The following is a 17,980-nucleotide window of genomic DNA, read 5'->3' as shown; positions in this document are numbered from 1 at the left end:
TTTATTTACACGTAACATATAACCTGAGCATAGGATGGAGGGGCTCACAGCATTAACACCCCAGCATATCTTTTTTCCCCATTAGGTTTCCAGGGAAGCCCCAAGTCACAGCCTTGGTGGTGCAGTGATAAAACTGGTAGCACATTTGCAAAGCTAAGCAGGGTCTGGTATGGTATCAAATTGGATGGGGAACTGCATTTTGAGATTCCTTCATTGCAGGGAGTTTGACAAGATGACCCTTGGAGTCCCTTCCAAATCTACAATTCTGTGACCCTATTTTCTTCATATATTAATTAGTTCTCAGGGTCACATGTATTTCTGAGCCACTGAACTCAAGACAGAACATGTGTCTCTCTGGCTTCCAGCACCACCATCCATGTCCCGCCCCCGCTGCTCACCCCATTATTGTTCACCATCTTAGGATGAAGTGGCTTCCAACCATGTCAGGTGAGAAAAGGCCCGCCCATTTCTCACTGTGGCAACAGAGTTCACTGTTTGGCCATGTTAATAGCAGTACTTAAATGGTCATCTGACGCAATCACCATAAGAAATGAACTAGTCTGACTGGTTCTTCAGATTCATTCTTCTATCCTCACAGATACAGGTATGCAGGTTTTGTAGGGGACCTGGGGCATCCTCCAGACAGTATGCCTGCAATACTCATCACACTTTTCTGAAATCCTGTTATTGATCAGTGTGGTTAGGTTCCTATGACCTCCTCTTTAAATGGTAATGTGTGCTCATGTATGGTGCATTAAGTTTGTATAAAAACAATGTTAGAATAGCTTTTTAAAGTTGGAATCACTTTTGTTGCACAAGGCTGTAGCAGCACAGAACACGATAACAAAACTTAAGCCACATAGTAGGATGTGCATAAACTCACATAGAAAAATTATATCATTACAGTTTGCAGTTAGTAAAATTAGCAATAAGGAACAATAAAATTAAAACATTCATGTCAAAGCGCAAAACATAGACACATATTCTTAAAATAAAACATGATATTTATTTAACACAGAATGTACTACATGACATTAAAAGTGTTTGAGTGGGGTAGGGGAATGATCTCAAAAACTAACACCCTTTGGTTAATTTTTAGTGGATACTTACAGAGGAAAATAAGAGAGGTGGACAAGTGATTTAAAAAAAAATTAAAGTAAAAAATTGTTAGCAACCATTAAAAAAAAAATATTCTGTAAAGGAATTTTTATATCCCGTCCCACCGCCCAAAGCGAGATTCGAAAACGTAGTTTGTCTTTGTTTCGTGGCGACCTTCGGCCTCCGCTCCGCTAGGGAGCGGCGAGGCGCACGCAGGCGTCCGCTTGTCGGTCCCTCTAGCCCCCAGACAGCCCTCGTCTCTATGGCTCACTGTTTTGGCCGCCATCTCTCATCTCAACCATAGAGAGAGGGGGGGCGCGCGGAGGCGGAAGCCCGACTGGGCTTTCCGCTCTTCCCCAACGCTGCCCCGCCTCCCTCTCTCCCCACCCGTTGCCATGGGAGCGAGCGGCGCTGCCCAGGGAGGCCAGGCGGCGGCCGGAGGGGGCGGAGCCGTGCCGGCGGCCCGCCCACTTCTCCATCTGGCTCAGTCAGTCGCAGCCCGGCCTTCGGCGAAGGAGGAAGCGCCGCGGAGGTAAGCAGGGGCTCCTCCTTTGGCCCGAAGGTAGAAGGAGGGGGGGGGCAACGGAAAGCGTGGCGGGGGGAGGAGGCGGTGCCTGCTGGGCTATGAGAGAGAGATTGTATGGGGGGGGCAGCTATGGGGCTGGAGTGTGGGAAGAAATAAGGGGGTGTGGCTTCTTTTGTGGGGGTCTGTTAGTGGCAGAAGTTTAATGGGGAGAGCCTTTTCCTTAATGACACCCAGTACTGGTGGTGGTGAGGAAATGTGGACATTATAGGGTAATAATATAGGGGGTGGGGCTCCTGCTTCTTAATGAGAGCAAGTTAAGTTGGTTGAGTGCCGGGGCAGAGACTCCTGAGGTGAGAGAGGCTTATTATTACTACTAATACTACTATTATTATTATTATCATCATTATCATTGCATTTATATACCATATTTTCTTCCAAGGCACTTGAAGGTTGTGGGCATAGTTCTCCCCCTCCCCATTTTATCATCACAACAACCCTTTGAGGTAGCTTAGGCTAAGAGATGCTGACCCAGTGAGCCTCATGGCCAAGTGGGAGGATTTGAAGCCTGGCCTCCGGGTAGTTCTAGTCCAGCACTCTAACCATTACACCATACTTCTTTTTAAAGAGAGATCCATTTTGTCTGGTGGTGAGAGGAAGTGTGGAATCGATGGGGTTGCAAAGTAGATAGCTCAGGAGGTAGAGCATGAGAGGGCTGGGTGTGTGTTTGTTGTTGAGCACTAGCTCTTGTTTTGAAAGAGGGTCTGGGTGTTTATGGAGCAGGGAAAGCAGAGGGGAGGCAGTTGAGTAGATTCTATGGGTGCAGCAAAGTTGGGGCTCGGGACGGAGATTGGTGTCTAGCTTTTGCTTTCAAAGATATTTTGCTGGGAGGAGGGGCATCAGAGTTCACAGGGCTGGGTGCCTGTCCATGGGATGACAGTAGGAAGCAACTGATAGAGGAGTACAGTCTAGTCCAGCATCCTGTTCAGTGTAGGGGAAGGGCTGTATCTCAGCGGTAGAACACCTGCTTTGCATGCAGAAGGTCCCAGGTTCAGTCTCCGCTGGCATCTTCAGGTAGGGCTGGGGAAAGAATCCTGCCTGCCAGTCAGTGTAGACAGCATCTTCCTCTGATCTTCACTGATCTTATACCAAGTCAGACCCTTTTGTCTATCTAGCTCAGTATTGTTGACACTGACTGGCAGCAGCTCTCCAGGTTTTCAGGCAGAGGGGAATCTAAGTGCTTCCTGGAGATGCCACTGGGCATTGAACATGGGGTCTTTCTGCATGCAGAGCAGGTGCTCTGCTACTGAGTTATATCCCTTCCTAGGAACATAGGAAGATGTCTTCTACTGAGTCAGACTGTTGGTCCATCTCCCTCAGTATTGTCCATGCAGGCTGGCAGCAGTTCTGCAGGGTTTCAGGCAGCGGACTGTTTCCCAGCCCTACCGGGAGATGTTGAGGAATGAACCTGGGGCCTCTGCAAGCCAAGCAGGTACTCTCCCATGGAGCTACTGTTCTTATAATATAGCGTACTACAGCTTCATGGAGTGGCATCCAACCTCTGATGAAACACCTCCAGAGAAGTATAGCCACCCCCACCTTCTGAGGTAGCCTGTTCCACTAATGTTTAGCTGAAATAAGTCCCTACCGTTTCAATGTGGATATTCCAGCTCTGCCCCTTGGAACAACTGAGTAAGTGCTTGCTTTGCCTTCTGCTCAGCAGCACCTCAGATATCTGAAGATAGCTAATTGTGTGTGTGTGTGTGTCTGTCCCTCTCTGGTGGTTGGAGAGATGGACAGAGAGGCCTAAAAAGGTAAAGGGACCCCTGACCATTAGGTCCAGTCGTGACCGACTCTGGGGTTGCGGCGCTCATCTCGCTTTATTGGCCGAGGGAGCCGGCGTACAGCTTCCGGGTCATGTTGCCTAGCGGTTAGCAATTCCAGAGAGGAGGCGAACTGGGTTCATATCCCCCTCAATCTGTCACAAAGCTCACTGGGTCACTTGGGGCTGGTTGATGTCTCCTATAGGCTAACCTACCTCACAGGAGTGTTGTGAGGATAAAATGGGGAGCAGGAAGAGCCATGTGCTGCCTGGAGGACAGGTGAGATATAAATGATAAAAAACTGGGGATAATAATACTTCCACTTTGGAGATACCATGGTTTGGGGGCAGTTGGGGAAGAGAGCAGAATTTATAGGGCTGGGATTTGGGGTGTGGCAATGAGGAGGTTGTTAGTAGGGCAGGGAGGTTAATTGGAACAGCAGCAAGAAGTTGAAGGGAGGTGGCTGTTGCTTCTTTAGAGAGGTGATTTGGCCGTGGAGAATCTTTGGGGCAGAGTTACAGCTATAGGAGAGGGGTGGAGAGTCTCACACATAGGACTCTCTGGGCCTTGCTGTCTGGTCCTTGGAACTCTCCCAAAGCTCTGCCCCCTCTTCCCAGGCCCCACCCCTCACTGGCCCTCCCTTGCACCCTCCTCCAGTGTTTTTTCCTGTCTGGAATGCTTCCTTGAACTCTGATCTAGTGCAACTCCCTGCAATGCTGGAATCACAGCTTAAGAATCCCTGACGGATGACTATCCAAACTCTTTTTGAAATCCTGTAGTGAAGGAGAGCCATAGACTCATAGAATTGTAAAGTTGGAAGGGACTGTGAGGGTCATCTAGACCAACGCCCTGCAATGCAGGAATCTTCTGCCTGATGTGGGGTTTGGCCCTTGATAAAGAGGATCATGCTCTACCAACTGAGCTATTCACCTTGGTATAATCATAGAATTGTAGAGTTGAAAGGGACCCCAAGGGTCATCTAGTTCAATCCCTTTAATACAGGAATCACAGCTAAGGAATCCTTGACAGCCATCCAGTCTCTGTTTAAGAATTTGAATGGGTTTGGTTGGGAATATTTGTTGGGGGTCACTTAACACTGGGGCTGGATTGTGGATGGTTTTGAGAGTGTTTTGTCTGGGTGGCAGAGCAGGGAAAACTGATTGTAGAAGTACAGATGACCACGAATGTAATCACACCCCAGTTCCTCTTGTGGGTTTGTCCAGTGCTTTGCTGTAGTATTGGCCAACTCTTCTTAAAAACAGGCCATGGACAGGATTTGGTATGTTATGGGAAATCCTTACCCTGGCTATTAATGCAAGATGAAATCACATGATCCTACAAACATCATCAGTGTAAATGTCCTCTCCTGCCACCATAATGTTCTTCTGTCCTGTCCTCATTACCTATCCCATTAACTCTCAGGGCCGGTACTATCATTATACTGACTGAGGCAATTGCCTCAGGCGGTGGGTACTGGAGAGGGGCTGCTGCCATTCCTCTTTGTTCCTCTGCCCATTCTTCTTTGTTGGAAATCAAAGCTGGGTGTGCCACAGGCCTGTTGTACATCTTCCCCATGCCAAGTTGCTCCCCTTGGGTGCCCTGGATGAGACTTCCCCTTTGCCGGCATTTGGTTGACGGCCCTCCATCTTGTCCTCAGACTCTTGTGGCAAAATGTCCTATTTTGGGGGCAGTGCTTAAGTACAGGAGCCAAGACAGCTGAAATAAAGTCCGGGTGTGAACGCATCTTAAGTTGAGTTGATGCCAACACCTTTCGTTGCACACTTCTTCAGAGGAAATTGCACTTTCCGTTTTGGGAGCAGATTGAGAACGAAAATGCGTGCTCTACTTTCAATTTTTAGTAGTAATGCGCAGTGGCAGCTCAGAGAAGTGTGTGCCCTATGAGTCAGCACAGAGCGGTAAATATTGTTTGCTGTGAGTGCTGGAACTCTGTGTGTGGCAATGTAGACTGGAAATGTGGGCTGCTGTCTGCGGGTGATAAGAGCTGTAGTCTCAAAACATATGGAAGGCGTGAGTATGTTGGAAATAAAGGATATCCATGTGAGTTGGGTAAGTCCTGTGGAAGGGAATTTACACTGTTCTTTGATGATCAGTGGGAACTTCTGTGAGATCCCATATAAGCAGGCACGCTTTGGAACTCCTTGCCTCTTGACACCAGGCAGGCATCTTCACTATTTGGCACCTCCTAAAAACAAGCCTGCCTAGATATGTAGAATATTGACATGTTTTTAAATCTGTTTTAGCATCGATTTTATTTTTAAAGTTATAGGTAGTTGTGTTTTCCTGATATTTTTATTGTTTTACTCTTTTTTTGTATACTGCTTTGAGCTTTTTTTTTCCACAATCAAGCAGGATAAAAATTGTATTAAAGTCTTGCTTCTGTTCATCATGGTATAAATCAAGGCGTAGACCTTCCTTACTCTAAGCAGTTGCCCTCTGTTGCAGGCTGTGAAGAGGAAATGTTTAGAGGGACTTTGGACAATGGGGTTGACTCTTGAAAAAAAGAATTTAAAAAAATTGCTTGCTAACCTGTGAGTCAGGTGTGAAATGGCTTTATCTCTCCTGCCACTATCAAAACCTCATGGTTGAATTTGTTCACTGCCCTGCTATAAGTTGCTGCACACTTTATTCCTTATGGTGTACTCGCCCATCTGTTGAAGCAGCATTGAGGCAAGTTCTCCACCATTAAGCTGGTGTGCAGCAGCTTTTTATCAGGAACCGAACACACATCTGTAATTTGCTGTAAAACTGAACATGTTTACATGTAGAAGTGCATGCTTTGGTGTGGTGTTTTGGCGTGGGCTTTGCCCTCGGGACCGTTTAATGCACACACTGCGCCGTTGTCCTTTCTCCTGTTCCTGCTGAACATAAATAAGGAACAAGAGGAAATGGCGCTTGGGTTTCAGCAGTCTCTCTCGCTGGGCTTTGGACTGAAAAATACGGTGTTTGTTTACTTGAAGTTATCTTCAACCGCCCAGAAGACGGTGGCATGTTGCCAGGCTCCAGCTAAGGTCAGCATTCAGCCTCTGGCTCAGTCTTGCTTGTTCATTTTAATGGGTAAAGCAGGGGATCCTAAAGGTAAGAGCATCTACTGTACATGTAGACAGTCCCAGGTTCAGTCCCTAGTGGCATCTTCAGGTAGGGCTGAGATTCTCCCTTGCCTGAAACCCTGGAGAGCTGCTGCCAGTCAGTGTAGACAAAAACAGCCTGACTCTGAATAAGGCAGCTTCCTACATAGCTTCGGTGGGGCAAAAGGAAGAGCAGGAAGCACAGGAATCAACACGGCTTGGACCCTCCTCTTGATAACAATGGGAACATAATGGCTATGTGGGCCTATGTAGCACTGACAGTGAATAATGACTTAATTGCTCTGGAGAAACAGGCTCAGAAGCCTTGTTGTGTCTGTAATTGCTGTGCTGCGTACGTGTTTGCTACCTCTGGGGCTGGAACATGGCAATCCCATACAATTTAATGGGTTTCTGAAAGGTAAAGGGGCTTGCGGCAGCAGGGAGCAGGCTGTACACTTCCTCTTTTCTTGTTGCTGCTTGTTGTTGATGGGTCTTCTCTAAAACTTAAATAGCTTCCTTATTGTGGAAGGCTGCCGTTCATTCTCTCCATCTCAGAGCTTTGCTGGAGGCCCAGCTCCATTTGGCACCTCCTTGTTTAGAAATTGGTGCCTGAGTTGTGATTTTTATTTTCCTCTTCCCTCCCTCACCTTTTCCCCTTGTGTGTCATGTTTATTTTTAGATTTTAAGCCTGTGGGTAGGGACTGTCTTGCTTTGATTGTATATAAGCCGCTCCGGGAGCCTTTTTGGCTGAAGAGCGGAGTACTAAATATTTTTTTGGGGGGTGGATGACCAGATACTTCTGCTACTGTTAGCTGTGTGTATAACCAGGCACATGACAAGATATTTTAAAGAACATAGCTGTGGTAACAGTTGCTTACAGCTTGCATTGAATCAGATCTATGTGATGCCAACCTTTTAGGTATTGCATGTGTGCTCTCCACACACATACAATTTTATTTACCCAGGCAATTTATTTTGGGACAGACCGGTAGTTCAGGGACAGAGCACCTGCTGTGAAGGAGAAAGGTTTGATTCCTGGCACCACTTTTTATTGATTTTATACCCCACCTTTCCTCCCAAGGAGCTTGCGGTGGCATACATAGTTCTCCTTGCCACCTCATTTAATCTCCTCAACAACCCTGTGAGGTAGGTTAGGCTGAGAGGCAGTGACTGACCCCCAAAGTTGCCCAGTGAGCTTTATGACCAAGTGGTGGCTTTGAACCCTGGTCTCCCAAGTCCTAGCCCAACACTCTAACAATCACACCACCACTGACTCTCTTTAGGTAGGGCTGGGAAACCCTGGAGAGCTGCTGCCAGTCAGTGTGAGTGATACTAAAGTAGATGTAGCAGCGGCTTCTCCTGTGCCCTTTTTGAAATGGGGTGCTTACTCAAAGCATATGGTCTCAACAAGCAAACGGAAGAGTGAACAAGGAATTTATGGGAAGTGGAAGAAATTTAGAAAACCTCCAAAATTAGGGTCCTCCCCTTCTGATTTCATCTCACCCGTCCTGCCGCTTCCATCTGCCTGACTGACCTCACTCACCTGAGCTATAAACTGGGCACATCCTTGCTTTAAAGTGTCATGCCCTTGTGGTAATGTCTTGGGGCGGAGAGGTTTGTGTACATGGTCAATTTACCTGGGGCTCATGGGAGCTCCTTAATTATTATAAGCTTTGACTTGTTTAAAAGTTTTTTTAAAAATGGGTGGGGAATCGGACTGAAATGAGTTGAAACTGAAGCAGGGTAGGGGGCTTGAGAGGATTAACATTCCTAAGTGTGTTTTCTTGGAGTGGACTTTACTCTTCTAATGGGTGTAGGGTCGCATCTCAGATGATCATAAAATGAGGCTGATGGATCAGGTCAATGCATCCTGTTCTCATTGTGGCCAACCAGATGCTGTGGGAAATAGGCAGGCAGGATTTGAGCACAAGAGCCCTCTCCCCTCCTGTGGTTTCCAGCAACTGGAATTCAGAAGCATTAATGTGGAGTCCACAGTGTAGAGTCGTCCATGTTTACCACATTTTATAACCTGCCCCATCCCCACAATTATTTAGTTATTCCATTTTTAAACAACATTTTCTTCCAAGGAGCTCAAGGTGGTGTACAGTACATGGTCCCCCTGCCCCACCATTTTCTCCTCTCCAAAACCCTGTGAGGCTGAGAGAGGATGACTTGCCACGGTCACCCAGTGAGCTTTGTGGCTGAGTGATGATTCAAACTCTGGCTTCCCAGGTCATAGTCCAACACCCTAACACCACACTGGCTCTCATTTTTAGCACCAAATCTTGGCACCTGTTGTTTCAGTACACAGAAGCATTGGAATCTTAGCTTTGGCTTGTCTGGAAAGAATCTGTGATGTGCCCTGCTTATGAAACAGCAAGAGGTCGTTTTCCTGGAGTTGAATCTGATGATACGGTCACTTTCAAGTGTGACATCCTTTGCTGATCTGAACCTTGCTAGCCCCATCTGAATTGCACTGGAATCAAAGAGCAGGTCTTGATGCTTGTCTCTGCACCTGCCATCCCATCCAGTTGTATCTTTTCCAATTGTTTTTACATGTACAAGCTTGTATCATAATTTAGATATTGTTATGGGTTTTCTGGGGGGCAGATCCCCCCCTAAATTGCTGGATGCCAGATCCTCCCCATAATTCCTGGATTTAGTAAGAGTCAGATCTGATTAAACTTTACCAAGCACTGAAACCCCCTGGATTTAGTTATGCAAGTCAGCTCTGCAGAGCTAGTTGATGGGCCATTAGCAGGGGACAAAACCCGCTGATGGCCCATCCAGGAAACCATCAGAGGACAAGACTGTCAGGCAAGGGGACAGGGGCTCCTTTGCTGGGTGCCAGTAGGCTTGGGGGAAGGACCTTAGCAGTGAGAAGAAGAGGGAGGGGCAGACCTCTCTGTGAGCTGGGCATGACAGGCTGGAACTAAGAGACACAGAGGATGGCTTTTTGCTGTCTGTTGAATCCAGTGCTGTCCTTAAGACCCTAATAGGATGTTAGTGCTCTACAATTGCTCCATCTGGACTGAGGTTGTATATATGTGTAAAAAGCCCCATATATCGTAAAGACACCACAATCCCTCCTGTGCCTAATTTCTGAAAGAAACACAAACCATGGCTAAGCACCTGGAACTTCTGGAATCTCACATGGCTTGGAGATTGGGGTGGCATGCAACAATATTTTAAGATTATCTCATACTTAAGATGAGTATCATGTTGCTTTGAACACATCAAGCTGCTTTATTCCAAATAAGCCCTGATTCAGTAGCTGTTGCTGGTCTTATCTCTCATTAATTAGCCTAATCCCCGTCTAAAGCCCTCCAGGTTGGAAGTCATTAGTGTGTTCACTTCTACAAGATAGCCCAAGATGGCTCTCCCAGGCCTGTGGGCAGAGAGAGAGAACATAAGAACACAGGAAGCTTCCTTATTGGAAGTCAGACCATTGCTCCATCTAGGTCAGTATATTGTCTACAGTGCAGTGTAGCCTCTACACTGACCAGCAGTGGCTCCTCATTTTCAGACAGGAATCTTCCTAGCTGGAGATGCTGGAGGGGATTGAACCTGGGACCTTGAGCTTGCAAGGCAGACACTCTACTACATGCATGGGTAGGCAAACTAAGGCCTGGGGCGCCAGATCCGGCCCAATTGCTTTCTAAATCCGGCCTGCGGATGGTCCGGGAATCAGCGTGTTTTTACATGAGTAGAATTTGTCCTTTTATTTAAAATGCATCTCTGGGTTATTTGTGGGGGCTGCCTGGTGTTTTTACATGAGTAGAATGTGTGCTTTTTTTAAAATGCATCTCTGGGTTATTTGTGGGGCACAGGAATTCATTCATTTCCCCCCCAAATTAGAGTCCGGCCCCCCACAAGGTCTGAGGGACAGTGGACCGGCCTCTTGCTGAAAAAGTTTGCTGACCCCTGCTCTAACAGCTACTCCACACTGAGAATTAGAATCCAGTCTTTCTACCTGACATAATTATTTTTCAACAAGTGCAGCCAGAGATTGAACCCTAGTCTGTTTCTGTGTGCAAAGCATGAGGGTGCTGGATCTGAACTGGGGTCCTTGTTGCTGAGCCACAGCCCCCTGGAAGCAATCACTCATCAGCATTCCCTATACAGAGTTGCCCTCATCAACTGTTGATTCTTGCTTGTCCCCCCCCCCCCCCAGCCCTGTTCTCAGGATGGGTCTTGTATCATGCGTATCACTCACCTTGAGCCCTTTTTTTCTTCATTTCTGTGTCTTGGGCAACCTGCTGAGCACTTGAATTCCTAGAGTGGGAGAGGTGGTTGTGGGTAGTGTTAACTGCATCTGATGCCAGGCAAACTCAGTTCATTCTATGTTAAAAATCCTGGGTTGCACAGCATATTTCTGCTGAGCATATTAGACTCCGACATGGCAAGTGAAAATAGGAGAATATTCCTGTATGCAACATTGGCAGCGAGAATCTTGCAAAAAATTGGAAAAAAGAGATAGTACTAACAAAAAAGAGTGGCAAGCTAAATTATTTGATTACCTTGAATTGGCCAAAATGAAGGATACTATTAGGGGACAATCTAAACAAAAATTCCAAAAAGAATGGGGAAAATATAGAGATTATCTAAAAAAGTTGTGTCTGGGTGGCGCTGTGGGTTAAACCACAGAGCCTAGGGCTTGCTGATCAGAAGGTCGGCGGTTCGAATCCCCGCAATGGGGTGAGCTCCCATTGCCCGGTCCCTGCTCCTGCCAACCTAGCAGTTTGAAAGCACGTCAGAGTGCAAGTAGATAAATAGGTACCACTCAGGTGAGAAGATAAACAGCATTTCCGTATGCTGCGCTGGTTCGCCAGAAGCGGCTTAGTCATGCTGGCCACATGACCCGGAAGCTGTACGCCAGCTCCCTCGGCCAATAAAGAGATATGAGTGCCTCAACCCCAGAGTCGGCCACGACTGGACCTAATGGTCAGGGGTCCCTTAACCTTTAAAATCAATACCTGGACTTGCTTTGAGTAATTTTTGCAAAACAAAATATGGTGTAAACGTATAAAATATAGAGAAAAGTAGGAAAAAGGAAATGAGAAAGAAACAGTTTACCAAATATGAAATTAGACCTGCGTTGAGGATGAAGGAAGTCAATTAGAAAAGAATAAGAATTGAAATATGGATAGACACTTATTATTTTTTTTGAATCTGTTTGTATTTTTTAAATTTAACAAAATTGATGAACTTGATCCAATGATATCAGCTATTCAAGACCTTATAGCCATTTACACCTCTAGCGCCCCCTGGTGCCCCTTGCTCCTTAGCACCCCCCCCCAGGAGATGGTACTGCCATGGGCGTAGCCAAGGGGAGGCAGCTCCCCTAAAACAATAGAAATACTTAAGCAACTGACCAATCACACCGGTTCTGCCCACCCAACAAAAGGCCTGCCCCCCTCAACCAAGCTCTGCCTCCGTAACAAAAATCCTGGCTATGCCCATGAGTACTGCCCACTTTGGGAACCACTGATCTATTCCTTGGACTTTGGCCCTCGCCCAGCAAGCTTTTCTCACCATGGCCAGCGATGTCTCTGGGAAGCCTACAAGGAAGAGCAGTGTGCAACGGCACTTGCAATTCATTCAGAGGGATGCTGCCTCCTACTTTTACACTGCTGTTTTTTACCCTCTCTGATAGAGTCCCACCCCCCTACTTCAGGGAAGGTGGGAGGTGGACGGAAGAAAAGGTCCCCCCCATGTCTGGCCTCTCTGGAGTTCCCAGGAATTTTGGTCCTTTTGCCTGCAAAGCCAGGGACGCTCTGTCCCTGAGCTATGCCCCTATTTCTGTGCAAAGTCGTTTTGCTGTCACTGTATTGCATAAGATGCACCTCAGCAGGTTTCTAGCTTTGAGAACGAGGAGCGCCTGAAACCCCAAGAGTGGTTGATAAAGTCGACTCTTCTTAATTTGTAGGGTGGGTGTGATGACCAAAATGATGCTTGGCTGCAGAGAGGCTTTTCATGAGAGCTTGTTTCGGTAGATAAGAAAGCAGCGGGTGGGTGGCTGTGCATGCGTGCCTGGAGGGTTCCTTGCCTGTGTTCCAGCTGTTCCCAGTTGTGGAATATTCTGAAAGGAGCCCTCTATGACCACTCAAGCCAACGGGACTGTTTATCTTAAGGCAAAAGGCACAAACTGTCTGCAGACAGTTTGCCAGTATGACGTTTTGAATTGTCCGTGGCTTTCAAAACTGACCAGTGCTGAGGTTTTGTGGGAAGTGAGGGTGGCCTAGGGTTGTTTGCAAAATGCTTGGATCCCATCACCACTTTTCACGCTGGATAAACATGGGTGTGCCAGTGGGACTGTTTTGCAGTTTAGCAAGTCTGAGGTGTGCAAGTGAGTTTTTTAATGGGTGTACCCAGTATGGAGCACATGATGAAAAATGTTTCCTTTTGGCATCTGGAGGCTGAAAGATGAATGCTGTCAGTTGTGAGGAGATCCTGTTTGTTTCTAATTTGTTTTAAAGTGGTTGATGGTGGTTTTTTTTACTGCCCTGGGCAAATCCAATAAATATAATGTGTATTATACATTGGAGAGCCTTAGTGTATCAGGCAGATGGACCCCCTAGTTCATCAACGTGCTTTTTGTGATTGCCCACCAGACACTTCTGGGAAGCCTGCCATTAAAGCATGAAGGTAACCCTCATCTGTATATCCTCAGAGTCCAATAGTGAGGTTGCCTCTGAATTTGAAGGCTCCTTTCCTGGGTCCTTGTGCTTAATAGCTGCTGATAGGCATGTGTCCTGCAAATTATCTAATTAATCCTAGCTGGATCAGACCAAAGTCTCAGCTTTGCTCAACCTAGTGCCTTCTTAACCCAATTGCCTTCTAAATCCAGCCCGCGACGGTCCGGGAATCAGTGTGTTTTTACATGAGTAGAATGTGCCCTTTTATTTAAATGCATCTCTGTGGGGCATAGGAATTTGTTCATTTTTTCCTTCAAAATATAGTCTGCCCCCCCCCCAAGTTTGAGGGACAGTGGACCGGCCCCCTGCTGAAAAAGTTTGCTGACCCTTGCTTTGGAGCCTGAAATCCCAAAGGGCTCAGCTTCCACAGCTGGAGGCAGCAGTTTTTCTGAATCCAGTTGTTGGAAGCCACAGGAGGGAAGAGGGCTCTTGTGCTTGGATGCTGCTTGTGGATTTCCCATTGGGCCATCTGGTTGGTCTCTGTGAGAACAGGTTGCTGGACTAGATGGGTCATTGGCCTGATCCAGGAGGCTCTTTTTAGGTTCTTATGTGCTACTCCTACTATACTGCTGTTAGTGGCTGCCAACCAAGGGAAAATAAAAAATCGTTGGGGAGAAATCTGCATGGAGTGGGGAGCCGAGGGTTCAGCATTCTCCTTCCTGCTGCCCCTGCCTTGATAGGCAGTTGGGGGCTCCCTAGTTTTGACAGGCTACTTCTGCTTCTGCGTCTAGCTTGGCCTTTAGCATTGCACGCTGCGTGTTCTTTAAAATTATTTTTTAATTAAACAAGAGCACAGGTTGCAGCTCATAAAATCTACAACAAAGGATCGTTGTGCTTTGTAATCTTAGTTTATAATTTTTTTATGATGCTTTGGAAACTTGTTTCATGGTTTTCCTTAATTTTTATGTATGCTTGCTCTTCACTTAGATTTTCTTACAGGAAGTATTCTATCTATCTATCTATCTATCTATCTATCTATCTATCATCTATCTCTGTTATATATGGTCTAGCCTGGATGAACACCTTTTTTCATCGGAAAGAGGTTGGTGTGTGGGAATTAGCAGACCTGAGTCTCAACCATTTGTATAAAATAAGCAGTGAAGCATAATATTCTTCCCCACCCCGAATGCTCCCTTTTATGGCCGTCCGTCCTTCTGTTCTCCTGGGTTGTTTCATGCCCACTTGCGTAAACCGGGACCTTTGTCTCAGGACAATATGTTCTGGTTGGCAAAGAATTCTCATAAAGAGTCTGCTTTGGTGGAAGAAAGCATACAAGGAGCAGATGCAGGCATTTATGTATGCGGATAATAAGCAGATCTGCATTTATGGGAACAGTAAGCATGGTGTTCTACAGAGTTGATCTGTTCTGAGTTGTGCTCCATTTAACTTGCAATCTCCTCCTCTGGCTTGCTTGCGCTTGCCGAAGAACTTAAGAGCTTGCTGCATCAGGCCAACAGCCCACCCAGTCCAGTACCCTTAAGACAGGATGTGTGTGCCCTTAAGACAGGATTTGTGAGGAAAGAGACAATGGGGAGGTTTCCCACTTTGACCTTGCAGAGAAAACATTTGGTCAGTTTAGGAATCAAAATGGTTCTAGGTTGGTCTTCCTGTGCTGATCTATGTACGTGCTTGGTTGGTACACTTATGAACATTACCATATATCTAAGACCTCAAAATTCCTATCACACTAGTAGCAACAGATAGCCTATTCCTCCTCTCTTCCCCTCTCTGACTTCCCACCACCAGTGTAGGTGTCACATAGGGAAAGGGATGCAGGATTTCCACAGCACAAAATATCTGGCTAGTGCTGTCCTACCTCACAGAGTTGTTGGTTCGCTGTGCCTTTGGACACTGCTTAAGATATCGTAACCCTGACATTGTCAGTGGCGTCTGATATTAGGGAGCAGGTTTTCCTCTGTGTTTGGATACGACTGGGCACTATTTTGAATTAAGACGGTGAATTTTCAAAACAGCTTTGTGTTCAAGCGCTGATTTCGGAGCTGCACTGAGCTTTCGGCTTCTTAGAATGTTTAAGGAGAGCTTGCTGGATCAGGCCAGTGGCCCATCTAGCCCAGCATCTTGCTCTCACAGTGGCCAAGCAAATGAGGATTTGAACACAAGAGCTGTCTCCCCTCCTGTGGCTTCTAGCAACAGAAGCATTGCTGCCTCCAGCTGTGGAGGCAAAGCATAGCCATTGTGGCAAGTAGCCTTTGATAGCCCTCTGCACCATGCGCTTGCCTGATCCTTGCTCTTTTACGAACCTTTCCCGACTCTACAATAACCTTTTTGAGGTGAGGTGACCAGACCTGCACACAGAATTCCCAAGGCATCCCAGGTGTGAGTCCACTTTTGTGTATAGAAAAAGTACTTGTAGCGGCCAGCCTGCAAAAGGACTGTGCCGGAGGGGAATATTTTTAAGCGGCAGAATGATTCATATTCTAAAAAAATAGAATTTTTGTTTTATTTGGAGGATGTGTTGAAAGGGGTTTTCCCGTGGGGTGTGTGTGTGTGAGAATTAAGGAGGTGTCTTACAGCAATTTGCCGGCTTCCTCTGACCTGGTTAAGAGATACCCTTTCCTTGTTAATTTGTAACTCACACTGCCCCTGCGATGCTGAGTCACTATAATTCCAGCGGGGAAAACCTGCTTGTGATCAAACCCCACGTGGATACAGCAAATGCTCATGAACAGTGAGAGGACAGCAAAGCAGTCTTGGGTCCAGGCAGATGCAGTAGATGAGGAAGCAGCAATTCCAAACAATGTTTATCTCTTTGCTGGTGATATTATTCTGCTGGTGAATGCTAACTAGTGTTGTAAATAAAAATTTGCCCTTTTCCCTTATGGGGTATCCAAGAGCCCATATAGAGTCCTTACACAGGTTCCCTATTGGTAGGAGAAGATAACAGAGGCCAACCAGAGAATATCGAGAAGCAAAGCAGCTAGTAAGCTGGATCTTTATTGATCTGTTGCAACAGGGTGCTCCCCTCACCCGCAGGAGAGGAGGAGGAACCTAGAAAAATGGCGCGTGAGGCCTTATAAAGACTTTTGAAATTTCCACCCTGTAGATCAAGACCACCCCTAGAAAGATCATACATACATCACAGAAGGGGTGTAACCTAAGACCACCCCCCAGATACATCATACCTACATCACAGAAAAGGCAGTCTTAAAACAGAAATTTGAATGTTGTTTTTCTCCTGTTGTTGTTTATCTCCTGTCTGGCAGGTTACTTGACTGGATTGCCTGGGGAGCTGGCCATTCTTTTGTAGTGATAAATACTTAGTTCCTGGGCCAGGCTCATACCCTATTCATATCTTAAAAGTGCCCTTAAGACAGGAATTGTGATGAAAGCGACAATGGGGAGACTTTGACCTTGCAGAGAAAACATTTGGTCAGTTTAGGAATCAAAATGGTTTCAGGTTGGTCTTCCTGTGCTGGTCTATGTATGTGCTTGATTGGTACACTTATGAACATTTGACATATATCTAAGACCTCAAAATTCCTATCACACTAGCAGCAACATGGGTTCTATTCGTTTATCTGCACTTTTTCTTCCTGACCTTGCCTCAACAGCACTTCCAATGGTGCAAAAGCTGCCCAGAAAAAATTGCTTTATGCATTTAAAGGGTAGTAGGTCATGCAGGCTGAGCAGGGGAGCAAAAGGCTGTTCTCAGAGAACTGGGGAGGGAGACCTCAGCAGAGTAGTCTAGGCCAACCTTTCCCAACCAGGTGCTCTCCAGGTGTTTTGGACTACAACTCCCATCAACCCCAGCTAGCTTGGCCTGGGTTCTCAGCATCGTCTGTCCATCTGATGGGAGTTGTGCTAGATTGGAGAAGGCTGGCCCAGGCTGTGGATAGGTTTATTTCTGAACTCCTTAAGCCTTGGACTCTGGGTCTTGTTACCGTTTTTCGCCCAATTTCTTAGCTTCCTGTGCTGTGCTGGGTGAGTCATCTGACCTTTTGTATATTTGGTCTTCCCCGACAAAAAAAGAAAAGAAAAAAACTATTTCCTTGCTGTAACTTTCACTACTGACTCAATGCTTTGAGAACTGGACCACTGTGGAACATTATCCCTTTTAAAAAAGCAAAAAAACCCTAACTTTGAAAGAAGAGTTTCTCTAAATAACCCTGCCAGGATTTTTCCAAGTTTCAGGAAATGAATATTAGGTTGGGAGAGTGTGGCTGTCTGCTGGCAGAAAACAAACTTGGTACAAGGTACAAAACACACACTACTTCTTCTTTGGCGATCACTCTTAGCAGAGTAAGATTGTCTTCCATGAACATGGTCTAAGCAGTGAGCCTGTAAGTGACTTTGGTGGCCAATTCTGGATCCACACATCCTTCCACAGTGGGGACATAGGTTTCTGGGCGGAAGTTGATCATAGTGAGGGTTTACCAAACATCCCTTCCTCTTCGTTTCTCCCTTTCGTCCTGAGTTGAGCATCTTCAAAGTCCATGACATTGTGCTGCACCAACAAGCCCAAAACAACCCCTCTGCAGCACCACAAATCCAACTCAATGGTGTAACATTGGAAAGTGTCGATCACTTCTACGTGGGCATCCAGTGTTGATGCATAAGCCTGTTGGTTTTTGGTGAGTTTTATGTGAAGGGTTGAAAGTTGCTCATTAATGTTGGTAGGGACTTCTAACAAGAGCTTCGCAAGATCATTTTTGATAGCGAAGCCTACTCCCATGTATTCAGTGTTCTTGTTAAAAAAAAAACCACTTTTCCAGTAGAACGTGTAGCCTCCTT

At 46.3% G+C, this 17,980-nt stretch overlaps 1 protein-coding gene across 3 annotated transcripts in view; it reads left to right on the top strand.

Moving 5' to 3' along the window:
• The first annotated feature begins 1,480 nt into the window (after positions 1 to 1,480).
• RFFL (ring finger and FYVE like domain containing E3 ubiquitin protein ligase) overlaps positions 1,481 to 17,980 on the top strand; it is a 34,444-nt gene continuing 17,944 nt past the window's right edge. Inside the window, exons 1-2 of one of the 3 annotated variants that reach the window (XM_081889661.1) lie at positions 1,534 to 1,630; positions 3,650 to 3,723. The gene's annotated coding sequence lies outside the window, so the exon portion shown is untranslated. Of the gene's footprint in view, positions 1,631 to 3,649; positions 3,724 to 5,491; positions 5,512 to 17,980 lie in introns of those variants that run through there. The other 2 variants (XM_081889662.1, XM_081889663.1) reach the window with 2 other exon arrangements.

The sequence above is a fragment of the Podarcis melisellensis genome (genome assembly GCF_964234715.1).
Source record: "Podarcis melisellensis genome assembly, chromosome: 15".
Lineage (NCBI taxonomy): Eukaryota > Metazoa > Chordata > Lepidosauria > Squamata > Lacertidae > Podarcis > Podarcis melisellensis.
This window is presented reverse-complemented; position numbering and strand designations above follow the sequence as displayed.